This window comes from Periophthalmus magnuspinnatus, chromosome 18 (genome assembly GCF_009829125.3).
Source record: "Periophthalmus magnuspinnatus isolate fPerMag1 chromosome 18, fPerMag1.2.pri, whole genome shotgun sequence".
Classification (NCBI taxonomy): domain Eukaryota; kingdom Metazoa; phylum Chordata; class Actinopteri; order Gobiiformes; family Gobiidae; genus Periophthalmus; species Periophthalmus magnuspinnatus.
Window position 1 is genome coordinate 22,462,847 of NC_047143.1, and position 19,687 is coordinate 22,482,533.

The window sequence follows — 19,687 nt, forward strand, 5'->3', positions numbered from 1 at the left end:
TATTTAGCCAAAAAGCTGCAAATGATATTCTAGTCATGACGGTCCATTTTATTTGTACAGTATTCTGATTTCTACACCCAATGTGTTTTGTATCCTTTCTGCAAACAAGCTAGAAATGTCTGAACCATCATATTGTTTTTATTTTCCATTCCTCACAGTTGGTACATGACCTGACTCCTGGTAGTAGGTGTGGGGAGGAATCTGTTGGCCGGCATGCTCTCATTTGTAACAAGGAGGGATGAGAGCGGCACAGTGCCAAGACGGTGCCAAGTACGGAGCACGCAGCTTGTGGTCGAGCACCAACAAAACACAGCAGGGACAATTTCATTTGAACTCGCACGCCGCAGTAAGAAAGATAACGTTTAAACATAACGTACGTACACCTATGCGCGATATGACATACAAATACTGCTTCTGTGTTAATGCTGCTGTCACCCTTTCCTGTAGCTTACTACCTCGCCGTCTCTGTTCAGTTTTACACATTTCATTTCAAGAATATTGCTCGATTGCCGACAATGAGTTCCACCATGCAAGAGGTGGAAAAACTGACCATAGAACCCTGTACAAAAGTAATAGTAAAGCAGGCCATTTATCACTCAAACTGCAGTATTGTCTGAGTACACACAATGCGTATGTACTCAGTATTATGAAGTAACCGAAAATACCCATTCTAAATACTAACTTTGAGTACCTCTATTCAAGTGCAGTGGCGTTTTCATTTGGTCGTATATAGAATATATTTACATCGTTAAATTTAAAGGGATAAATAGCAGTACTTCATCAAGCAATTTTAGCTTTGAACTGCTCGAAATTAGTGAGAAAAATAGAAAACACTGCTCTTGTGGTGAGTGCATGTGTCTTTTTTTTTTTTTTTTTTGTCTCTAATTAAACAAACACTGTAACAAAAATAAAGCTGTTCATAATTGTATTTTTTTTTTTTTTTTTTTTACTTTTTTACACAATAATATAATGCAACTCTGTGTAAAAGTTTACCAAGTATCCAGAATACAGTACTCTGATTGGACCATGTACCGGAATAAGTTACAAAATACATTTGATTGCACATATTCAATATTCTGTAACTAAATACATTTTCAAATACATATTCCTCCCATCACTGTGTGCTATCACCATGTCAAACAAAGTACATCAAAATAGATGATTTTCTTTGTAAAACTGACATATCATGCAAAATTTACTAGCATTAGCTTTTAGCCATTTTATAACTGTGCACGTATACTACAGGAAGAAAGTATATTGCCAGGATCTAACATATAGAGCAGGATACATAAGATAAATGACTTGGCAGTGCATTATTTATAACCTCAAACCATATCGTCCATCTCCAACCACTTTCCCCCTTTTCAACAAGTCATGATAAAAGCTCGCAAATAATACGTGATGCAATAGTTCGGACCTGCCATGTAACCCCGGTAACACTCCATCAACCGGAGCACGGACCAATTTCACTTCACAAGAACTACATTTCCCACAAGCCCCTGTCCCCGGCTCATCATTTACATGAGGACAATTACAAATGAGGTGCGAGTAAAGCCATGAAGTTCTGGTTCTTTTTTAGGTTTTTTTTTTTTCCAGAGATGAGGTGGGCACTGTGAGCAGGTGAGGCCGTGATACAGCCTGCAGCGCTTGAGAAATTGGGTCATGGGAAAGTGAGTTTTAAAGAGCCAGAGCAATAGCACAGACTAGTGGAGGAGGGTTGATATGGGCAGTCAATGCAAAGGAAAGCAATGCTATTTTTTATAAGGAGGTGTAGAGACATTAAAGCTACGCAGTGTAACTTGTTTAACCATCTGCTTGTATCCATGGAGATGTTAGTGCTTTGAATGTTCTACTAGCATTTAACGTATCTATCTATTGCCATTTACTTAATTGCATCAGCTGAACGAAATACCTTGAAAAACATGCAATCTTACTGTGATCAGCTTCTCCATAGATCAGACCTGTAACTTGTCCAGCCTTCGTGTCTCCGTGGAGATAGGTACGTTTAAACCCATTCTGTGAAACAATCTAGGCACATCAAGGTTTATAGGCAGAATAACAAAACAGCTATTAGCAAATTGCTACACTAAATAAAAGCAATTTCTCAACATTAGCTTTAGCATTAGCTTTGCCCATCTCTGTGATCTTTTATTTTATTTTATTTTTTAATTTTTTTGTAATGAAATAAATTGTGGCATGCTTACAATGCTTCAACACAGAGAAAAAAATAAAGGCATTTAGATAAAACTCAAATGTGTAAATCTGTAGCGCCAACATCAATCGCAAAACAGTGAAACTCGTTAGCATGCAACTTCATAGATTTGGTGGCTAGTGCTAATTCTTTTACAGAACTAAATCACTATCTTTTGAAGGCAGCCATACTGTCTAGACATAGTTTTTAATAATGAATAAGCTTGAAATGTCTGCTATGGATTGGATTATTGATTAATAATGCAATCCATAGCAGACATTTCAAGCTAGGTCAAGGCCTCCATCGCTATCATTTACTACTTTACACAAACGGAGAACTCCAAGTGCACTAAACAACCACATTCAAACCGCATCCGCACACATGTCTTAATATATGCTTGTGTGTTACTTACCCTGTGCAGTTGAACGCCTCTCCTCACCCGCATTTTAACTGAGCACATAGAGCAGAAGGAGGGACAACCACTTGTACCTAGAAGAATTTGCATGACCCAAAAATGCCCTGCCTCTGTTCCAAGTCCATAAATCAAAGAGGAGAGAAGGAATCCCCAGACGCCGCCATCTTTGGTCCTCAAAGGTGATAAATTGATCCCTGGATGTCTCGTAAACTGCAGCGTTGGACGGCCCCCAAACTTCCTAACGATGTGTGGACCGGACAGGTGGATTTATAGTGAGCGAAACGTGAGCGATTTGGAGGTGGAAATCTTTCTACTGTTTTTGTCCTGTTGTGTTTCTCATGAGATTGCGGCTGGATATTCTGCGGGGAAGGTCTGGGCATGTTAGCCGTGAAGAAATGATGCATCAGTACTTTAGGAATAGAGTTTCTGTCATAATGGCAATAAAGTTGACGGTAGTACTAAGGTTTGATTTATGAACTTTCAATCTGAATAGGATTTTGCAATGGAATATAGCTTTTTATCTAGTTTTACTTTTACCGTCCATTTCTATGAATACCGGACCTGTCAAAGCGTATTTGAAATGGTAGTGGCAATTTGCTGGGGCGACAGTTGGTAGCTCAGTTCGTAGAGCGTTTGTCCACTGATTCGAAGGCTCAAGCTTCCACAGGTGACTGCTGTTGTTGTGTCCTTGGGCGAGACACTTTATCCACTTGACCCTAGTGTCTGCCGACGCCGGTGCATGAATGTGTGCATGAATGGGTGACTCGTTCCTTGATGTAAAGCGCTTTGAGTGTCTTGAAGGTCGAGAAGCTCTGTGCAAAAACGTGACAAATTCAACTTTAACAAAAAACATGTCCTCCAGTTTTGTGCTCCTGACCAAGATGTTGGTTCATGAAGGTGAATCTGTTGTTGTCTAGAGACACATCGGTGGGTCAGTTTTATACAGAGACGATAACATGCTGCAATGAATCAAATTTATGGTCATGATTTCAACTATTACTGCATTCAATTACAAGCATTTTGTAATCGAAAATAAAATGAAATGCTGTTGGAAAGATATATTTGCCACTCAAAATCACTTTTCTTTCCAAAGCCTCGTAAGCAAAGGTATATCAAAACATGATTAATACGATAGAACTTAGGTTAAAACTTGCGTTTAAGTTGTAATTGTATAGAAACTGTATAGGCTCTGGAATTAAATTTGAATTCAATATTTTTTGCTGTAACTGAACAGCCATTATAGTGCTATTTAAAAAACAAAACAAAAATTAAATAAAAAAGTGAATGCTGTTGCACAGGGATTGCGTGGTTAATGTTAGCCTTTGCTTGATCACCAATCTGGCAACTTGGCAGATGTGCTGTGTGTAAAATAGTGTTGCTAGTGGTGTTTTTTGGCTAATGGCTAAGTTATATTTTTAATTTTTTTTTGTCCTTTACTCTTTTATTCCGCCACATTTGCATGCATATTACAGCTGCATGATTACATAACAGCCATTAAGACAATGTTGAGTCAAAGTCGTGGAAGACAATCTTAACAGCTCGCCGACTTCGCCCGACACTAGAGAAACCTTTTAAAGCAACTCAAGCAGTCGCCGTAGTGACGGGAGGTGATTGGGTGACAGGAAAAAGCTCTCCTTTAAGAAGATGATCAATGCTATCATCTTTTTCCAACACTGCCTGGAACAGCGTCTGAAAATATGTCGGCGTAGAGTTTCCCAAGAGCCCCCAAAGGCAAACAAAACACACCCAACTAGCCCTCCTCTTTAATCTCTCATTTAAATACTTATGACAGGTTTTCGTGAATTTTATTATTATTATTATTATTATTATTATTATTATTATTATTATTATTATTTGTATTAATCTCACCATAGTCTTACAGTTAAGTGGCTTTTTATGAAGAAAAGTGTATGTAAAAATTTAAAATCAGGGGTTTCAGTTTCATATTTATATGCAAGATTTTGAGGATTTAAACTCATTTGAAATATAATACTTTCATTTTAAATTGTTAATCGCTATGGCAACTGTCATCATTTTCCATAAAACTGGACCTGAATAACAGCGCAGAGCTCCAAAAGAGATTCTACCCAAGGCATGAAAATTTATGCAGAAGGAACACATTTTTCTGACAGTTTAAATATTTGCGGTGTTTTTATTTATTTTTATTTTGTCAGATCACATTTTTGGCGTAAATTAGACAAGCCATTCGCAGTATGGTTGCTAGGTAACAGTTATTACCTCTGCTGATGTCATATCTGGTGCCCATGTCCAACCAGGAAATAAAATTATATTATTATATAGCAAAACGTAACTTAAAATCATTTTTATTATATGCATTAGGAGGGGAGTTGACACAAGGGAGTCTCTTGTTTTAGGGGCCCAGAACTGTACCCTCTTCCTATACATTTATATTAGAGGGGGCCTATGTGAGGTTTCTTGCCCCGGGCCCCTAAATGTCTGTCGCCGGCCCTGTGCGTAAGTAAAATTAGTACAATCTGACCTGTCATATACACTTAGGTGCTTTTTTAGGCTTTGTTCCATCTTTTTCGTCACGCGCGGTGCCGTCTGGTCCGATCACGAGCGTGCTTATCCCTCTCGTGTTGATGAGGTATCCCAGTGATTAAGTTTGCGCACGCTGAGCAGATTATGCTGGCCTTTGGGAGGAGCTGTTATGGAGGTGGAATGGGTTTGTGTGTAAGAAAAGGGCTGATTAAAGCGTTTTGATTGGAGAAGGTGTTAGTGAAATAAATGCCATAACCTTCAGCATTTTGAAACTAGTTAAAGCTCATGTGAGGATCATCTACATAGATAAACATAGATTGGTACTGAGAGCGGACACGCCTTTCCACTGATTGGACCTGTAACTTGGCCTGGTAGTCACTTGTTTGTCTCCATGATGATAGATTAGTTAAAGGGCCCATATTACGCTATTTTCTGATCTATGTTATAATGTTTCCTCGTGAAAAACATACCTGGAGTTGTGTTTTTTTTTTCATTCACATGTTTAACACACAAACCCTGCATATTTAGGCTAAGTTCTTCTCTCAAACTGAAAATGCTCTGTTCCACTTTGTGATGTCATGTAGTAATACAGGAAGTGCTCCACTGTGTTTTTAAACTCCATGCACTTTCCTTAGAGTCATCGGGATAATTTCAGCTCTGGAATTGCCGATCTTTACTGAATTAAAGGTAAAAGGCAGCAGTTAACTTGAAAACTACCACTTCATGACATCACAAGGTGGAACGGAGCATTTTGAGATTTGGAGAGGATTACTCAAACATGTGTGAATGAAACAAAACACAATTCCAGGTATGTTTTTGGTGAAGTGACAGCATTAGAACATGGCTTAAATCTCACAAAAGTAAATTTAGCATAATATAACACTTTTAAATACCTAGTGGAACATCTATGGAGACAAGCATTAACAACCAACTCAAGATAAAAAAATCTGGAACATACATTTTTACCTGGGTTAACTCTGCAATGTAGTTATTTTTAAGCCAGAGTATTTTATATATTTTCTACCAGACCTCATTCATAAGAATAAATTGCTTCCTTTACACAACTTTAACTTTTCCAACCGGAGAAAGCCTCATATATAACACTGTCAGCATCAGCCTGACAACTGCAGACCTATGCAAATCTGTCAAAAATATCAAACCTCACTCCTCCGACTCCTCACCAAAACTTCTTTTTAGATATGACGCCGGTTTGGAGCAGTCATATGATGTAGCATATAAGTAATTCCATAGACGCCTGACAGTGACGCTGCTGTGTGCTGCTGAGGCAGGGGGTACGGACTAGATCACTCTCAAATGCTCATTTTTAGCTGCTTGTTTGGGTACGGCGCACCGCAAGTGACAAGCTGAGCACGGAGTTTCTGACATAATGGTGTCAAACCTGGGACTGTGATGTCGGCCGCTGACAGGTGCAGAGCGTTGCACCTGTCGGCAACGTGCAGGCGCAGGCACAAGCCGTTTCCGAGGTAATTAGCGTGTTAGGGAACAGAGACTTACATCGTCTGATTAAACAGGCTTTTAGAGACAACACAACTAGAGAGGCTATGTCAGAAATGACGATGTTCAGCGCGCTGCTCTTTTATATTTCCATGTTGACTTTGTATTTACTTGGATATTGGGGTGTAATATGTAGAGGTGGGATTAGCAACAAAATATACTACTCATGTAAAGTTACTCCTAAATAATATTACTCAAGCAGAAGTGCAAAGTTGTGGTCCTAGAAATTCCTCCTGCAACAGTAAAATGTATTTGTCATTTTGAATCTTGTTTTCGATATAAAAAACTTTGGTTGAGCGGTCAAATCCACTGATCCACAGGTTGGCGGTGCGATTCCAGCTCCCACAGATGAATGCTGTTGTTGTGTCCTTGGGCAAGACACTTAACCCACGTGACCCCCTGTGTCTGCGTACACCGGTGTGTAAAAGTGTGCGTGAATGGGTGAGTTGTTTCTTGATGCAAAGCGGTTTGAGTGTCTTGAAGGTGGAAAAGTGCTGTATAAAAAAGTACTTCTCATTCTGTAACTGTCTGGGCGTAACATGAATAATATGAATGAACATGAATTTTGATCTGAAGTTTATGTAAGTGGAAGGACAAATCAGAAAATATAACAGTCGTATCTGAAGTTAAGCTTTGTGGGCTTGTAGACTTGTTCAGCGTGTTAAGAGTAACCATAACTTTTACTTTTACTCAACTACTGTTATAACAGTGTTTAAAATGTATACAGTTATCCCTCGCTATATCACAGTACACCTTTCGCGGTCTCTTTTTTTGCATGTTTTTTTAACGTGCATTGTGTCCTGCGTCCTGATTGGCTGTTGGACTGTAGACCATTGTCCATCAGTCTCCTCCGTGCCGTGTCTCCTGTTCAGTACAGAATGTGTTCAGACAAATTTACATAAATGTTGGATCGCAGTGTGACTCTGAAGTGCTGTACGTTTGCAAGTTTTCTCCCCGACAAAACCCACAATGTCGATGAAACGTTCTGCACCGACAAAGGTTTGAACTTTGAGAGAGTTTAAACAAGAGAGAAATGTGAGAAAACGTTAATGCCTGTGTGAGAAAAGTGTATAAAGTGTGTGGTGAGGAGTTTTACAGCTGCAAAACATATAGAATAATTGTAAAAAATAAAGCTGAGTACTTTGCGGATTTCACCTATTGTGACTTAATTTTAGAACGTAACCCCCACGATAAACGAGGGACCACTGTAACTCAAGTAGGTGTACATTACTGTAAACGAAATCTGAGCTCTCCAATTTTCTGAAAACATTAAATCAAGTTACTTTATTTGTAAATGTAACTGAGTACTTCATACCTCTTGCACTATATGCAGAGAAGATAATGCAGTACTTTTCCCTTTGTGTTTATCGCTGTCTCTCAATGGTCTGTGTGGGACTGATGGTATTTGCTCATAGTTGCTGCAGTAGACTCCAAATTTGAAACCCTATGTAAGCTGTTTAAATGGCAAAATGTGTTTTTCCTTTCAGCATTTAGCTTGCAGATTATGCCAAAACACATTTAGTAAAGTAAACTTAAAAAGAGTTGCCGACATGCAGGTTTTGATCCTCTTTGATCGCATCTGTTTATAGACACATGAAACAGCTGGGACTTGCTTTTTTTTACTTTTTTTTATTGTGACATTACGACTATTTTTATATCGCTCCAATGATGCACTAGCCTACAAATGTGATCCAGAGTGATGCAATGGACTGTCAAACCAGCAGAAAAAAATCATTATACAGGAAAGTAACTCGATTTCAAATTAGGCATGACAAACTGTACAAACTATAATTATACCTGAATACACGGAGAGAGAAAATGGTTGATGGGAGTTGATGTTAGTATCTCTGCTGTTATAAACAATTCAAACTGTTAGTACAATGTAACTTAAGCTGTAACGATCACTATTAGCATGGAATTGACTAGCGTTCAGCTCCAGTCAAACAAAGCTTATCGAGGCTAGCAGTTATAGCGGCGAGTTTGGAGCCGATTTACATCTTAGGAATTCCGACCGCGAGTATCATAGCAACCAAAGACCCAAACTGGAACGAGGTTGTTGAAGATAACGCTCCTTTCTTCCCGTCTGCACCGCTGGTTTAGCAGGGAGCGAGCGCTTAGCGACGCTGTCTATCAAACCTGTTGCTAATGCCAGCGGGAGCAACTTCATGGAAAGACGGTGCTTGATTTGTCTGTTATTAATGTTCATATCTTGATTTACAGACACAATAGCTGAATAAAAATACCAGGATCATGTAGAGCGGGTTAATACGAACATTTTAAGACCAAAATGATGAGTTTGACAGCAGCAGTTACGCCAAGAGAGGCCACAGTTTTTCAAAAGAAAGTGAATTGGAGCGAGACTCAATTGAGCTGGGAGCAAGTTAGCTATGTCCATTTATATATACAGTCTACGGGTTCTACACAATATGTTAAGTTATGTTACCTTAAGTTACGTTGTCGTATTAGAGCTTGTTACACCGCGCGTCACATTGTACCTAATGGGGTAGTTACGTTGTTAAAAACCTAGGAAGTTTCCGTTCTCAGACTGCGTAAGTTTGATCATTTTGTAAATCTATAGGCTCTAAAACGCTGGCAATTTTACAGCCAGTATTTCTTCTCAAGATGTAACAATTATTGATCCTATTTGTGAATTTATTCGTTCCCCCATAGCCCTTTCACTGTGCTTTGTGTCCTGTCGATGGCTCTCTAGATACACTATACTGCAAATGCCCGGTCAGCAGTTGCAGCCTGTTGCATTACTCACTCTTGAATGACTACCTTGCATTCGATCACAGCAAATAAACTAATCGAGGTTTTCATAGTGCTCCCACTTGACAGGGAGCTTTTGCGGGCGTGTACAGTCGTATAACATCTTCACCTCCGCCTCTACATTCAGCCCGTTTTACGAGTGGAGATGGCGTCTCTGTTGGTTACTGTTCAGGGGAAGGTCATAAATGGGCGATTTACGTTCGGAGTGCAGCCAGGAATGCTGATGCCATAACGGGCCGGGAGAGGAGATACGATCGGATTTGACTAACTTTTAATGCAAACTGTAAAGTCTACCACGGTGCACTTTAACTGTATGCGCTCGCACTGGGAGGAAGTTAGAGTTAGCATAAGTGCCAGAGGAGACATATGACCCAAACAGTGCTATACAGAGTCTTTTAGGAGTGAGGCGTTTAGAACAGCTTCAAACGCAACCCAGCACCTATATACATGTTCAATCTCATTTGTTTAATCCTCAAAATAAAGACATGTTTTTGATGTTTGCAGACGGCACAGACAAATACTTCTATCTGTGTTCTGGGTAGTTATGAGAGAACATTTGTAACGCTCACACAGCACAATGGCATCAGGAAATGAGTTTTGGCCTTACAAAAGCATCAGATAGAACTTTATAATTCTAACTGGACGAGTTGTTGGTTATGCGTTTGTTATATTTGCCATCAATCGCGAAAGGGCTCATAATTACGCTATTTTTTGATGTGTGTTATAATGTTTCCTCATCAAAAACAGACCTGGAGTTGTGTTTTGTTTCATTCACATGTTTAACACACAAATCCTGCATATTTAGGCTTGAGTTCTTCTCTCAAACAGAAAACACTCTGTTCCACCTTGTGATGTCATACAGGAAGTGCTCCACTGTGTTTTTAAACTCACATGCACTTTCACTAGAATCATTTGGATCATTTCAGCTCTGGAATTGCCAATTTCTACTGAACAAAGGGTTAAAATGTAGCTGCGAACTCGAAAACTACCACTTCATGACATCACAAGGTGGAACAGAGCATTTTGAGCTTTGTAGATGTAGACAGACTAATAATAAAAGATTGCTGAAACACACAAATGAAACAAAACACAGCATCGGATATGTTTTTGATAAAGTAACAGCATTATAACACGGCTTAAAGCTCACAAGAATCCATTTGTGTAATATAGGATCTTTAACAGTCAATATCGAACTTCCAGCTTGTCAAATTTAAGTCGTAACAAACGTTTATTATGTGATCATTAGCATTTACGCTAATCACTACGTCAATAAACTGCTCTGTTTCTTGTATGTTTTCTAACGAGGCTCTGCTATTATTCACTGAGTGCGTGTCAGTCGCCAAAACTGTCCTTGTTTGTCATAGTTTGCAATGTTTGGAGGCTAACGCTAACTCTCCCATTGAAATGCATGAGGGCCAACATATTGAGCGGTCCCAGCATTTGAATGGAGGCGTTCTGTTTACAAACACTGAAGGAATCTATAGGCGAGTTAAGACCGTTTTTGAGTTTATCATGTTGGAATATTTCATTTTAAAGAGCCTATTTTACACTATTTTCTGATTTATGTTATAATGTTTCCTCATCACAAACAGACCTGGAGTCGTGTTTTGTTTCATTCACACATGTTTAACACACAAACCCTGTGTATTTAGGCTGAATTCTTTTCTCAAACACTCTGTTCCACCTTGTGATGTCATGTAGTAATACAGGAAGTGCTCCGCTGTGTTTTTAAACTGCATACACTTCCATTGGAATCATTTGGATAATTTCAGCCCTTCAATTGAAATCTCTATTGAGCTAAAGTTAAACGTTAGCGGTTATCTTGAAAACTGCCACTTCATGACATCACAAGGTGGAACAGAGCATCTCGAGCTTTGGAGACATGCATAGACTAATAATTCGTGGTTACTCAAACATGTGTGAATGAAACACAACACGACTTTAGGTATGTTTTTGAGAAGGTAACAACATTATAACATGGCTTAGCGGTCACAAAAGTCAATTTCGAGTCACTTAAGGCACCACCAAAGTCCAAAAAACGTAGGTCAAATGAGTCAAAATCAAGATAGGTCAGTGAAGTTCTTAATCAAATGAGCTCAAGTTTGAAATTCAAATCACAAATACTTCACTGTGTCTCAGTTTTTCAGTATCCAAGTTGGATTCATTATTATATATATGTTTTTTCACGGGTGCTGGTTGAGTGACAAGTTCTCTTCTATGAGGCTATATCAAGTCTAACTCCTAAACCACTGTCTTGCCTTGTGCGTGGTAATGAGACAGATAGCAGAAGATTCCTCTGCCGGTGTCACTTGCAGCTTCTTACATCACATTTTAGGACTAATTTGAGCGTGCCAACTGTGCTGACGGCTAAAAACTCACCCGTCGAACTGAGAAATGAGGACACTTCATTAGGTTCTGGTCTTTCACAAACACTTGACACACAATGCAACCACCAACATAGTTCATTAACACCAAAAATGACACGATACCGACCGCGCCGCCTAATTTTTCTGCTGCTCTTATCTGCACCTTTGCGCCGCCATTGTTAAGCTATGGCCATTTTAATTGCTATAGACAGTGGTCCATTAGCGTAGCATTCTGGGTGGCCATGGCCGTGATTCTGTAAATCATTAAGCTAATTATACAAGCTAATTAATCAGTATGCTCGGAATAGCTGCGTGAGCCAATGCTGCTCTTTGTTGCCGCGCATAATGAAAGAGGTCCATTTTTAGATTGTGAGGAAAAAACGAGCGAGGGAGGAGAGAAAAAACAAAAAACTTTGATCTCGAAAGTAAACATGTGATTTTTTTGCATATCAAGTGCTTTCGCTGAGAATGGAAAAAAAAACAAAAACAGTCCCCTTACAAAAGTCAAGTTGGTTTTGCGTCGCTTTGAAGACGCTACCGGTGCACTGGGGAGAGTGGATAGGTATGGTAGGAGGATGTAATTAGCTTTGTCGCCGTTAGCATAGCGCAAACAGGCAGTCATCAGTCAGGGCTGCTTTGACATTCTGGAGCTGTCCCAGGTTGGTGGCAGGCTTCATAATGATGTGTGTGTCTGTCAATGAGTCCCTCTGTGTGCATCCAGAATGAGAGGGGGGCTGTGTGATCCTATAGGAGATCAGCCCGTGCCTTTGGTGCGAATTACCATCGGTTTGGGTATACCGTTAAAAGAACATAACTCCAAGCGTTCATGCAGTAAAAAGAATCACCGACCTGCGTGACGTGAAACCATCATTGTGGTAATTAGATCCGCTAACGACACTGCAACTTATTTTCACTAATGAACAAGTGAGAGGGTTTTTTTCTGTCACTGTTATTGGTTTGACAATAATTTCTTTCTTCCGTCTTGTTTTCAGTGATGTGTTTACAGTACTAGCAAATACTTCATTTTAATAGTAGTCAGCCTCTCTTCTTTCTGTTCAAATGCAGATGGGTTTGTACCAGAGTGTCAAACAACTGCTTGTATTTGGGGCTTGCAAATCACAGTTGCTAATCTGTAATATGCGTTTACTCGTCCATTAATTGTATATATATAAATATACATAGCTAACCTGCTAGCCACCGTGTTTCAAATAGGAAGTGATCATGGGCGCGGTTCCGGCTCTATCGGCTCTTCAATTCACTTTACATTAGAAAACTGTCGCCCCTCTGTCTGTAACTGCTGCTGTCAGACTCGTCGTTTTGGTCTTAAAATGTTCGTATTAACCCGCTCTACGTGATCCTGGTATTTTTTTATTCACTATTGTGTCCGTAAATCAAGATATGAACATTAATAAGTGACAAATCAGCTCCTTTCTTTCCCCGAGATCGCTCCCACTAGCATTGGCAACAGGTTTGATTGACAGCGTTGTGTTGCTAAGAGCCCACCCTCTTCTAAACCAGCAGTGCAGGCGGAAAGGGGCGTTACATTCAACAACCTCGCTCCAGATTGGCTCTTCGGTTGCTATGATACTTGCAATCGGAATTCCAAATATGAAGCCTCTCTTAAAATTCGCACAATAACTGCTAGACTCGCTGAGCTTCATTTGACTGAAACCAAACGTTATAGGTGACGTCACAGTCCGTTTCTTTATACAGTCTATGGTCTTGACATCTCTCTGTTATTTTTGCCTCTTTCTGAATCAAATATTTAACCTGAAATGCTTTGAGTTTCGTGCTCTGCTTGTTGATCCTGCAAAAATGTACGGTTTCTAGGTCCTCTGTGTTGTTGTTCTTGTCTTATTCCTCAAAAGCCGCCATGTTTGTTTTGACACAAATGGACCATGTGTTTCTCAGATTGGTTATTCCGCCTGTCAGCCATGTCCATCAGAAATTGCAAAGACAGGATATGGTTCCAGTCTTTGTGAAGTATTGTAAAAAGTGCGGTTTTGTCTGGCCCTGCAAATCTTTTATAATAGCAGCAGCACCAATGAAAGAAGAAGAACTGTTTAAATCTCTCTAACTCATCTCTAGCTCTCACAAGCCTTTTGGCACATTGTTAATATCCACATTAATTTTCCAGCACGTGCACGTCTTTAAAACTGCTTTTTTTCTGACAGCGAAGTGAAACTGAAGTGGACCGCCGAACTGGGGGTGCTAGGCAACATGTATTTTAAATAACTTTCTAACTTTCTGCTTCAAAAACATGGCTGAAGCTGTCATCCATGCATGTTTCAGTCACTTAGCGATCTCTCCGGGTCACTATTCGAACCTTTCTTACGGTTACGGTTAGCATTAAGATTCTGTCTGAAGCTCCGCCCACACGTTTACATCACCCACGCTCCCACATGACAATTCTCCGTAAATATACCAAACTTGATACAAAAATGTACACAACAACTTGACAAACCTGATGCGATGTGCAGTAGTTTGATTAGCGGGGTGCACGCTGATTGTGTTGCGTTAGCGCTTTGAAGGGGGAGCGACTTAGCGTGGAGAGCAAAGGTACGGGAGACTCGGAGCTTATGAAACAATATAGCGAATATAGCATTTTCAAAACAATAAAAGGTAACATGGTGATTTAGGAATGTTATGTGTTAGCAGTTCCCATCGAAGTAAAATACTCGTCCTTTGCTTGTATGTACCTGTCTAATTCTATGCATATGTGCGCACGTGTGTGTTGTGTAACATACTTATTCATGCAACTCGGAGGGTTTGGAAAGACACTCACTGGCAGAAATCATTACGGGTTCTGAGCAGACACTTGCAAACTCGTGTGGGAAAACGGAGTCTATTTTTAGCCCTTCCCATTATGCACTACAGAAAATCAGCTCCACACGATGCTCAAACGTCTGCTGGGATGGGGCTCACAGCGATGCTCAAAATGTATTGGAATGTGGAGGTAAAATTAACACAATAATACATATGTAACCTATGTCTTGTCTCTTTTGTCTCCAGGGAAATTCGGAGGAGCTCAATTCTTTCATCTACTCTGGTCTGGGACGGCAATAGCGCAAGGCTTATTCCAATCAGGTGAAGTTTTTTGTATTGTTTTGTGAATATGGACTGTTTTTTGTTGACTAAAATTGACTGGAATAACAAGAATTTGCAAGTTAAATAGAGGTGGGAGAGTAGCCAATATTTGTATTCATGTAAGAGTATCCTTACTTCAAAATACTCAAGTAGAAGTGCTCAAGAAACTGGAAGTGTTGGTCCAAGAAAGTGTGTAAAAGTAAAATATTTAAAAAATACTGTACAAAATCTGGTATTTTTGAAGCATAAACACAGAAATGAGACAACCCAAATCATATCAAGAAACAAAAATGCTCAAATCATTTCATATTGTCAACATAAAGTTTTTATCGCTTTAGTTCCTTAAAGTAGGAGGAGGAACCAAAAGTTTTACCCAAGGAAGAGTACTGTTACTTCAATACAAAATATAACTCAAATAGGCATAAAAAGTACTCTAAAAAGTACAGTTTCTTTCAAATTCGACTTAGTACCTCCCACCTCTGAAGCTAAAAGTGCACTGTGTAACTTCATATAGAGGGTTAGCCACTTGCTTGTCTGGAATATTTCATAGTATGGCATTGTCTATCTCCATGGAGACCAGCGGGTGACAGTTGCAGGCCAAGACATAGGTCGAGCGAGTTTTTGAGCGAATGTTGTTGGCGTAGAACATCTCCAGTTGATCGTTTTGGGAAGCAGAATCACTTTATCAGCTTCACAAAGTCAACACTGCACAAGTACATAGGTCAGACAATCAGATGTGTTTCAGATTATTACAAAATGAATGCAGTTATAGTGGAAATGCGCTCATACGAACTGGATTGAGCCATATCAAACGTTCTGGTTCTTTAAGCTTCTTCCTTTTGATTTATTCTGGGTCTTCAGTTGTAACATTCCACACTGTTTAATAAGTGTTCGTCCAATCGGATAGAGGCGGTACTGGTGTGAGTGCATTTTCCACTAGACTGTAAACTATAGGTGTTATGAGGGGCCAGTTTTGCTGTGGAGAATAATAGAATATATAAAACATGCCAACGGTGCCCCCCAGAGGACAGATTGTGTCATTGCTCCTGCCTTGCTTCTTTTGTTGCACTGTCAAAGTATGTGTTTTACAACCAAACACAAAGAGAGTAGATGAGATTTCTCGCAATGAAATGCTTTGTGCAAAAAAAATAAAAATAAAAATAAAAAAGTGTATAAACCAAAGGCACTCTACCTGATGTTTGTTGTCTTAAAAACACGAACAACAGAACAAGTTCATTTCAAACAATTTACTTTGGTCTAAATGTACTCCTGACTTACCTTAAGCATTACGAGCGTCCTAATTACTCACCACAATGATTTCATAAAGCTATTTTCAAAACTTTCACAGACCAAAGTACAGTTTTGCCATCACTGTAAAGCTAACAACCTCTAGCATGTTAACAGTGGACTTCCTGAATACGCCGATACGCTTTATGTGCAGATAGTACATAGCAGACGTATTTTGACATTAAAAGCTGCTTATACAATATTTCTGTACTGGGGCAAGACACATTTTGCTCAAATACATGAGTACAGCCCCTTTAAATAATTGTAGTAGTAGTAGTAGCATTAGTAGTAGTACTAGTACCAATAGTACCAGTAGTAGTAGTGAAAGTATTAATAGTAATAGTAGTAGTAGAGGGACTTGGATTAGTAGTAGTAGTAGTAGTTGTCGTTGTATTAGTTGTAGTTGTATTTGCAGTAGTAGTAGTAGTAATAGTAGTGATGGTAGTAGTAGTAGTAGTAGTAGTAGTAGTAGTAGTAGTAGTAGTAGTAGTAGTAGTAGTAGTAGTAGTAGTAGTAGTTGTTGTTGTTGTTGTCATTGTATTAATCGTAGTTGTATTAGCAGTAGTAGTAGTAATAGTAGTGATGGTGGTAGTTATAGTAATAGTAGTAGTATTAGGAGTCGGAGTAGTAGTTGTATAGTAGTAATAGTAGTAGTAGTAGTAGTAGTAGTTGCAGTAGCAGCAGTAGTCAAATCAATAAATCAATCTCAATCAGTAGTAGTAGTACCAGTAGTAGTAGCAGCAGCAGCAGTAGTAGTAGTAGTAGTAGTAGTAGTAGTAGTAGTAGTAGTAGTAGTAGTAGTAGTAGTAGTAGTAGTAGTAGTACTAGTTTGGACAAGGTAAAACAGAAACTCTGATTGTAACGTGACATAAAAGTGACATAATTATGCAGTACAGTGAATGTGTTGCAGCCTTTATTCCATTGAAACAATAATTCCTGGGCCTTTCTAGTTTTTTTTCTAGTTGTTTTCCAATCGGCCGCGAGTACAGGACTTCCAATACTCTGCTGTTATAGAGTGAAGTTGCCCTCTACTCCAGCCCTCTCTGTTGGATCAATGTGTGCCTCTCCGCCGCCCCCCAGAGGCAGGCAGGGCTGCTGTAATTGGGGCGTTTGTGCTGCAGAGGCCACAGAACAAGCACAACAGCCTTTTATATCTCCTCTACAATGAACTTCTCACAGGCACCTACAAGAAGCTCTCAGCTACCGGCTATTTTAGGAGCGAGGCAGAGAACGCAGCGCTGGCTCTCGGGGACACGGAAAATACTGCAGAAGAGTAGAAACGTACGGCTTTATTTGCTCATTTTGGTTAAAAGTGGGACTGCTGCTGGCCGATGGTTATTTTTAACTCAACTTTAATTCAACTTTATACATTTGTACAACGAAATAAAGGTTGACTGAAGACGTCTAGATAAGAATATCTATTAGAGCGTGTATTACTGATACTGAGGTATTCTTTTTTTCCCATTTTGATTTAATAATTCCACTTTGTCTTTGTCTTTTCGCAGTATCGTCAGCCATATACTGTATTAGTAGTAGTACGTAGTTGTAAAAGGATGTAAATCTCTACCTTTCACAGGCTTGAGACTATGAAATAGCGCCCTCTGCCTGTCAGATCCTCTCAGTCTGCAACGTAGTTTAACACTAGACTGAAAACCTGCCTCTTCTCCCTGGCATTTAATACGAGCTACACAGGATATCTTGGTATTTTAATGTTCTTTTCTTATGTAATGTGTGACTTTCGATGCATTTTGGTCATCTGAAGTTATTTTAAATGTGTTGTCTAAATAAACTTATTAGGAAACATGAGACGGCAGTAAACTTTTATATTTACAAACGTCTAACACACTGAAAATGACGGGAAACGGCCGTGTCTCAATTTGACGGTTGCACACTTCGTAGGTTGCATTTGAAGGGCACTTACGTAACTTCCAATGCGACGAGACCTGTCCCGTTTCATGCACCCCACAAATGCGGCCGACAAATGTGCCCTGCGTTTCTAGCATTTCCATGGAGATCGGCCGCGAGCGAAGCGTGCATCCGAGTAAACTTCGCGCACTGCTATATCCCATCATGCACCGCGCGCGACTTCTTCTACAGGAGAAACAAGATATATTTATGTAATACTAGCTACAATTGGGGGGAAAAATCACTTAGAACGTTATATTTGTCTATTGATATTCAAAAGGAAAGATTAATTCTTTACTTCATTCAATCTAAACGAAAATAAACAGCTGCGACAATGATACCTCGACTCTTCTTCAAGGAAATAATAAAGAATTAACAATAAAACTGCAATTATTTCATGGTCCATTTTACCCGTTTAGGTCATAAGTCAGAAGCCATATAGCTCCTTAGTCAGCAAACATCACAGTTGTTGGCGACATAACACACAGCGGTTGACGTACGCGGTCGAAGTTGGCTACACGGATGAGCGCCCTTCGTCGACCGGGTACTTCGACGAGACTTCGAAGCGCGCAACCGTCAAATTGAGACACGGCCGATATCAGCGAAATGTATGTCAACGTTTCTAGAAAACTCTTGCACTAAAACCATTAGGGCATTAAACTTCCATGCGTCGCCGTGTTAAACCCTCAGTACATGATGTCGTACACAGTTATACAAAATGGAGGTTGCATAGGCGCTCTGCTCTTGTCACATAATATTTTACAACGAGGTTTTCACAGCCATAGAGGAGCTGACCTGGTTTAGAATAGCAATAAGCCACAAAGTTTTCAAACTCTACTTCCTAAAGTGCTTACCGTAAATGAGGAGTAAAAAAGTAGTGTTGTCAGAGCGACCACAGCCACAACAAGGAAGAAACACAGGGCTGCAAATGATAAAGCATCACTGCGGATAGTTTGTTTTATGTTATATTGCGCTTGTCCCATTTAAGAATCCATCCTGGAAAATCAGTAGCTAACCAGCCGAGCAGTTCATGATGTCAAGCTAGACTTTTTTTTTAGGTTATTACAACAACACACACTCAGGCGCAGTTGTGTACGGCTCGTTCCATAGATTGGAAAGCAGATTTGTGCGTTTATGAACTGAAAAAGCGTCACAATACCTGATGAGAGTTGGTTCTTCTAGCCTTATTTCAACAATCTGGGTGTACTACTCCGCCTGAGGTCCATACCATAGACTGTATATACATATAAAATGGACAAATGCTTCATCGACTCTGGCTTCAGTTCACTTTACATTGAAAAATTGTCAGCCATCTCTCTGAAACTGCTGCCATGAGCCTCGTCATTTTGGTCTTAAAATGTCCGTATTGATCTGCTCAACGTGATCCTGGTGTTTTTATTTCGCTATAGTATTAGTAAATTCGTAAACCAAGATATGAACATTAATTATTCGTGAAAATAAGTAGGAGCGTGCAAGGGCAAGTTATAGATCAGTTCTGTTCTGATATGTTATAATGTTGTTTCCTCATCACAAACATACCTGGAGTTGTGTTTTGTTTAATTTGCACACATTTAAACCCTGCGTATTTAGTTCTTTTCTCAAACAGAAAACACTCTGTTCCACTTTGTGATGTCATGTGGTGATACAGGA

At 39.6% G+C, this 19,687-nt stretch overlaps 1 protein-coding gene across 1 annotated transcript in view; it reads left to right on the forward strand.

Annotated features, from left to right (window-relative positions):
- LOC117386519 (receptor-type tyrosine-protein phosphatase delta) overlaps positions 1-19,687 on the forward strand; it is a 608,003-nt gene that overhangs the window by 249,384 nt on the left and 338,932 nt on the right. Inside the window, exon 5 of the mRNA XM_055228970.1 lies at positions 14,771-14,845. The gene's annotated coding sequence lies outside the window, so the exon portion shown is untranslated. The remainder of the gene's footprint in view (positions 1-14,770; positions 14,846-19,687) is intronic.